The sequence below is a fragment of the Saccopteryx bilineata genome, chromosome 2 (genome assembly GCF_036850765.1).
Source record: "Saccopteryx bilineata isolate mSacBil1 chromosome 2, mSacBil1_pri_phased_curated, whole genome shotgun sequence".
Lineage (NCBI taxonomy): Eukaryota > Metazoa > Chordata > Mammalia > Chiroptera > Emballonuridae > Saccopteryx > Saccopteryx bilineata.
The window spans coordinates 118,152,350-118,160,003 of NC_089491.1; the positions used below are offsets into that span (position 1 = coordinate 118,152,350).

Sequence of the window (7,654 nt, forward strand, 5' to 3'; positions counted from 1 at the left end):
TTTGTATGACTTAGAGGGACATCATGTAACCTTTCTATGCCTGTTTCCTTATGAGAATTAAATATGTTGATGCATGCAAAGCTTTCATTGAACACATGCCCAATACATGTTATTTGTTTTTACTTTTTAAAAAATTATTATTAAAGGGAACCATCATTGATTGACAGCCATAATGTTCTCATACCACCCAGAGCCTGTACCTGACAATTCAGGAGCTGTCCAAGGTGCTAACACAATGCTCTTCAGCACAGGACCATACCCCCAATGTCAGTCATACATTTAGCTCCATTCAAGGTAAATCTATGGTTATAGCATTCCAGCTTTAGTGGAGAAACTGTTTCTTTCTTTGCATTTCCACAGCACCATTCTAGTCCTGGCCTTGTTCACCTCATCAGCTCTATTTTATGTGACTGAGGTCAGCATCCTATCTGGTGTTCTTAACTCTGGGACATTTGTTTGACCAAAATTCACAGTAGCCTTCTCCAAATCTATCTTTATATCAAGTCATGCCTCTACTTACTAACTCACAAGAAATGTCAATACCAACAACTCAAATGGCAACATGAGGGGATGATTAAATGATAATATATCTATGAGAAATGTACATTAAGCAGCCAACAAAAATAATTATTAAGACCATGTAAAAATATACAAAACCATTTGGTGATGGGAAAATAGCAGGCTACATTTTTTTTAAACAAGCTTAATTCACTTTAATTTTTTTCAATGAAATTATGTGGTAGCCACAGTTGGACCCTGGGTCCTCAGCATGGAAAGAAACTAGCACAGGTCTTTACAAGATGGCTGTTGAACTTGTGCTCTAGAAACTTAGTGAATACAGCTCTTTCCAGAGATGGAGGGTGAGACAGCAGTAGGTCTTGGAGATGGCATCAAAAGTGGCCTTGGGGCTCTGGCCGGTTGGCTCAGCGGTAGAGTGTCGGCCTAGCGTGCGGAGGACCTGGGTTCGATTCCTGGCCAGGGCACACAGGAGAAGCGCCTATTTGCTTCTCCACCCCTCCGCCGCGCTTTCCTCTCTGTCTCTCTCTTCCCCTCCCGCAGCCAAGGCTCCATTGGAGCAAAGATGGCCCGGGCGCTGGGGATGGCTCTGTGGCCTCTGCCTCAGGCGCTAAAGTGGCTCTGGTCGCAACATGGCGACGCCCAGGATGGGCAGAGCGTCGCCCCTGGTGGGCGTGCTGGGTGGATCCCGGTTGGGCGCATGCGGGAGTCTGTCTGACTGTCTCTCCCTGTTTCCAGCTTCAGAAAAATGAAAAAAAAGAAAAAAAAAAACTAAAAAAGTGGCCTTGGCAAAGCTGCCTGGGGTGGCAGTGCAGCCCTTGCCCGAGATGTGATAGTTCTCAATGCTGTCCAAAAACGGTAGCCAAGGTAGCCCAACCTTGGGCCTAAAGGTTGAGACAATGCCAGTGCCCCTGGCAGTGGGGATGAGGCCACCAGCACAGAACATTGCCCAGTCACTCTGCAAGAAACAGTGAGGGGCTTGCTGATCTTGCTCATTAGCCTGGAGCACAGGGACAATAGAGAGCTTGGCCAGGACAATGGCCCCGCAGATGGCAGGGGTTATTTCCTTGGAGCACTTACCCAAACAACATGTCCATGGTCGCCCCCATGGGCAACAAATGCCTTGACCCAGGTGCTCTGGCCAGCTCAGGTCTACTTTTGCACCAGCTTAATCTTCAAACCCTTGTCTTTGAGGGATGCCCCCAGGAAAAGGCCAATGATCTCACATTCCTTGACTGGTGGGGAGAAGAGATAGCTCTCCTCCAGGGATTTGATTGTCATGTCCTAGCACAGGAGGCCCAGCGTGGTGAGAGGGATCCACTCCTTGTTCCCGGCTTTGCCTCCACAAGTTCTGCAGCCTTAGCCCCAGCCCAGGCCAGAGCTGTGACCTTGGGCCCAAAGTCACTGCCAAATACCCCCCAGGCACCACTGCGGCCTCCTGTTCCAGGGCTCTCCCACAGCAACGGTGTCTTCTGCCGTTTAGTGTTTCCTGAGAAAAGAAGCTACAATATGTTCTTTTGTTGTTGTTGTTGTTGTTGTTGTTTATTTGCTTGTTTGTTTTAAGTGAGAGGAGGGGAGATAGAGAGACAGACTCCTGCATGAGCACCAACAGGGATCCACCTGGCAGCCCCGTCTGGGGCTGATGCTCTAATCAACTGGCTATCCTCAGTGCCCAGTCCAATGCTCAAACCAATCGAGCCACCGGCTGTAGGAGGGGAAGAGAGAGCTAAGGGGGAAAGGGAGGGGAAGAGAACCAGATGGTCACTTCTCATATATACTCTAACGAGAGATCGAACAGGGACATTTGCATGCCAGCTGAACCTCTATCCACTGAGCCAACTGGCCAAAGCCACAATATGGTTTTAACAGCATTCATTAAATTATTAAACATGTATTGAGCACCAATTTTTTATATGCTTTATAGATGTGAGAATTATTAAGGCAGTCCCTTCTTTAAAGAAGGTCAGAGTCCAGCAGGATGGCTAGCCATGTAAACAGATTACAAACAGAAGTGCATTTGGACAAAGTGTAGGAAGGAATATGTAAATATGTAAATAACTTTAGGGTAGAAGTGTGAGTGAATTTTGTCTTTTTAAATATCTGTGAGAAAGTGACCCCTGGCCCAGATCTTCAGAGGACAGAGAAGAATCAACTTCCTCTGACAAAGGCTACAAGCAAACTCTTTCTCACGGCACCCCTGCCTCTTCAGTAGCATGCACAATCCCCAGATGTGACTCAGAGAAGCCATATCACCCTTGTCGAGGGCAAGAGAAAAAGAAATGGCATCACTATCTCGCCGATCTTCTATAGCAAAATAAATGAATATTTTTGATTGGTTGTGATGATGCAATAAAAATATTGGAGGGGCCCTGGCTGGTTGGCTCAGTGGTAGAGCGTCAGCCTGGTGTGCAGAGGTCCCAGGTTCGATTCCTGCTAGGGCACACAGGAGAAGCACCCATCTGCTTATCCACCCCTCCCCCTCTCTTTCCTCTCTGTCTCTCTCTTCCCCTCCCGCAGCCAAGGCTCCATTGGAGCAAAGATGGCCCGGGCGCTGGGGATGGCTTTGTGGCCTCTACCTCAGGCACTAGACTGGCTCTGGTCGCAATAGAGCGACCCCCCGGATGGGCAGAGCATCGCCTCCTGGTGGGCATGCCGGGTGGATCCCAGTCGGGCGCATGTGGGAGTCTGTCTGACTGCCTCCCCGTTTCCAGCTTCAGAAAAATGCAAAAAAATATATATTGGAGGGAATATGTATAATGGTACCCTGATGAGTATCCCTGCCCCTCATTAACTGTCCACCAGCTTTACCTCCCCAGCCATGTACTCCAGGATTCCCTAGGAGATCTGGTCTTTTTGTTACAAAATAAGGGTTTGTGTTTGCACCCATAAAAACCAATACTATGACATAGGCTTTTGAGAAAAGAAAGAGTAATTTATTTAATCCTGAGTCAGCTTGCAGGGGACAGGAGGCACCTCTCAAATCTGTTTCCTCAATCCAGGGTTTGTGGTGGGTTGTAGGTGCTTAGGGGAAACAGTTATGTGGAAACACTAGTGAGGCAAGGTTTTGTTTTTTTGTTTTTTAATTTTTTATACAGAGAATCAGAGAGAGGGATAGATAGGAACAGACAGACAGGACAGAGAGAGATGAGAAGCATCAATCATCAGCCCTTCGTTTTGACATCTCAGTTGTTCACCGACCGCTTTCCCACACGTGCCCTGACCACAGGCCTTCAGCAGACCAAGCAACCCCCTGCTCAAGCCAGTGACCCTGGGTCCAAGCTGGTGAGCTGTTTCTGCTCAAGCCAGATGAGCCCACGCACAAGCTGGCGACCCCGGGGTCTGGTACCTGGGTCCTCTGCATCCCAGTTCGACACTCCATCCACTGTGCCACCGCCTGGTCAGGCGAAGTGAGGCAAGTTTTAATTGGGGAAACTTGGAGCTTGGCCATTTGTGGTACCAGATCTTCCCAGACAGTGGACCCTCTGCTTCTGAAAAGGATTCTGGTGTTCAAGTTCTGGTTATATACAGGTCTTCAGGTTCTGTGGGTGGGCAGAGTGGGGGAGACTTTGGTTCTGGGTGAAGCTGGAGGTCAAAGTTTTCTCCTAGGTGTATGCTTTGAATACATGGCTTGCAGTTTTGGTCTGCTGTCTCTAAAAAGCAACTCAGTATCTTTTGCGGATTTGAGCTTATTCTGTGGTTACATTTTTACTGTCATCACATCCATGTTGTTGGTCATTATGATGTCACTTATAGAATATTTTTCATTCTTTTAATTCAAATCTTCTATTCTTTTTTCGAGCTAAGGAGCCATCTTCTTTGAGAATCCTTCCTTAGTTAGCTCCATTCTATTCTAGTATAAATATTTGAAATTAAGTTTTACTGGATACAAAATTTTTGGCTCACGCTGTCACTGCTTTGAAGAAGTTCCAGAGAGAGCAGCATCTGTGATATATTAGCACTCACCTATCATTGGTTAATCTCACAGGCTCTGGAGTCAGACAAGTTTAGGTTAGATCTGCTCCACTTATTAGTCATGCAACCTTTGGAAAATGTTTAATCTAGATCAGGGGTCCCCAAACTACGGCCCATGGGCCGCATGTGGCCCCCTGAGGCCATTTATCCGGCCCCCATTGCACTTCCAGAAGGGGCACCTGCCACGTACCGCGGACCAGCGTGGCTCCTAATAACGGTGCGGAATTAAGGAAACATACTCATCAAGAAAATAATGGGACCGGGAGGACTCTTCAAATGCTGATGGCAATATTCGAGTGCCCCATAGCCCCAGTTTGCTTTATTATATAGCCATATGCAAATCAAGAAAGTCCTTGATACAAAGTTACACATCTAAGGCTAAAATAGGAACTCTCCCAAGGCATAAACAGGATGCATTAGTGAAATCTACCAACACCTGAAAACAAAGAGTCAGAGGAAGGGCATGTAAATTGCTTCCAGCAACCCAAGGAAGCAAGTGAAATGGGTACAAATACTCAGCATAATAGCCAATATGGAGGTGAAGGGGGGAAAACTTAGCCTTTTGCTAAGCCTCGAATCTACAATGGCTTTCTGCCATTTACAGTCCACAACAGGCACCTCTTTCATTGGTGGTCAGTGAGAGGAGCACATTGACCATCCCATTAGCCAAAAGCAGGCCCATAGTTCCCATTGAAATACTGGTCCGTTTGTTGATTTAAATTTACTTGTTCTTTATTTTAATATTGTATTTGTTCCCATTTTGTTTTTTTACTTTAAAATAAGATATGTGCAGTATGCATAGAGATTTGTTCATAGTTTTTTTTATAGTCCGGCTCTCCAAGGGTCTGAGGGACAGTGAACTGGCCCCTTGTGTAAAAAGTTTGGGGACCCCTGATCTGGATAAATCTTAGTTTCCCAATCTAGTAAAAATGTAGCAGTTTTATGAGGATGAAACACATTAATACATGTAAAATAGCTTGTCATTGGGCCTGGGACATATAAAGCACTCAATACATGTAGTTGAGACCATTTTGTTTCCTTGATATTTTTCTTGATTGGTTTCAGGGAAATATAAATTGATTCGGCCAATAAGGTATGTCCTCATAGTAGGTCTTTAACAAATGCCTTGTGAATGGTTCTATTTTAAGAACACAACAAAGAAAAACAATATTTCATTATTCATGCATTTCCAAATGGAAGCTGACAGACTGGTAAGAAGTTATGCTAACTAGTAAGGTTTCTAGACTAAATTACTCTTTTTTTTTTTTTACTATGTATGTGAAATTATAAACTGGTCCATTTTTGTATCAAATGTCTATCTATGTTAATAGTTAATGAAAGAGGTTAGGTTGACTTCCCAATCCTAGTATATTTCCTGCTGTATTTAAGATGGAAACCTACAAATCTAGCCTGAAAATCAAGAGAGTTGAATATTACTGTTGTTTTTACTGGTGAAGATGTTGTTACACAATTAAGAAAAAAATAAGAAAAAATTATACTATGTTCTCAAATATTAGGGTTTTCAGGCCCTGGCCGGTTGGTTCAGTGGTAGGGCATTGGCCTGGTGTGCAGGAGTCCCGGGTTCGATTCCCCGCCAGGGCACACAGGAGAAGCGCCCATCTGCTTCTCCACCCCTCCCCCTCTCCTTCCTCTCTGTCTCTCTCTTCCCCTCCCGCAGCCAAGGCTCCATTGGAGCAAAGTTGGCCCGGGCGCTGAGGATGGCTCCATGGCCTCTGCCTCAAGTGCTAGAATGGCTCTGGTTGCAACAGAGCAACGCCCCAGATGGGCAGAGCATCACCCCCTGGTGGGCATGCTGGGTGGATCCCAGTCAGGCGCATGCAGGAGTCTGACTGCCTCCCCGTTTCCAACTTCAGAAAAATACAAAAAAAAAAAAAAAAAAGAAAAATAATATGTCTTAGTCAGAAGGCTAATAGAGGTATGATAATATGAAATAATGATATAACTCATCATGAAAACACTCTCAAAACACTCTCAACACCCTTTAACATATGAAAGAAAATAAAGACCATCCTCTTCACCACCTCCAAAAAAAGAGGAACTCTGATTCACTCTAATTTCACTTTTAAAATGCTTTTCTTCAATTTAGGTAATGGTAGCATTGCAAACATGGGAGTTTCCACAGATGAGCAATATGACTGTGTTCCATCAGCATCTGACGTATTGTCATTTATTTGGTACAGTTGAAAAATTGTCTTGGTTTCTGAAGGGAGTTCAAAAATTATGTCAGCTAACTAATATTAATATTTGAAGATCACTCTAACAATTACTTAACTGAAACTTTCCTCTTCACACCAGGGGTCTTATTAAAGTTTAGTAAAAAATTAATCGTGTAAAACAAGGGGCTGTGGTAAGATATCACACAAACCAATGAACTTAACTAAGATTTCCAACAATGCTGAGCACAAAATACCCACAAGGCAACACTATAAAGCAAGAACTTCATTTCTGGACAGGTGCTTATACATGTTTAGTCCAAGTTCTCATTTTACAGATGAAGATTCTGAGGCCCAGAGATGGGAAGCTACTAAGTTTGATCTATGACAAAAATGCATGTTTTTACTTTGAGTAACACCTTCCCACTGTGGCTGTGGTACCTTTCCTGTGAAGCAGAGCACAGGAGGGCAGCAAAGCATAGGGGGGAAGTGGGGTGGATCCTGGAATCAGACTGCCTGAGCTCAGATCCTGGCTGTGCCATTAACAAGCTGTGTGACCTTGGGCAAATTACCTACCTTCTCAGTGCCTTAGTAGCTCCTTCTGAAAAGGCATAGAATCATAGTATTCATTTCATAGGATCTATGGATTTAAAGTGGTAACAGTTTTAAAGCCCATGTGCATAAATAAGAACACAATAAAATTATTTCCCCAAAGGCAAAATTTCAAAGACCAATCTGAAGAGCTTCATATCAAAGAAGGTAAAAACCCACTGTATGCAGATCATAAGTTAAAATAAAAAGGAGTTAGCAGGCTTCATGAATTTTTTTTCTTTTTTTTTTTTTTTTCATTTTTCTGAAGCTGGAAACAGGGAGAGACAGTCAGACAGACTCCCGCATGCGCCCGACCGGGATCCACCCGGCACGCCCACCATGGGGCTACGCTCTGCCCACCAGGGGGCGATGCTCTGCCCATCCTGGGCGTCGCCATGTTG

The 7,654-nt window shown here is 44.7% G+C and overlaps 1 pseudogene; it reads right to left on the bottom strand.

Annotated features, from left to right (window-relative positions):
* Positions 1–4,486, bottom strand: part of LOC136322299 (small ribosomal subunit protein uS5-like) — a 65,232-nt pseudogene extending 60,746 nt beyond the window's left edge.
* Positions 4,487–7,654: the final 3,168 nt, after the last annotated feature.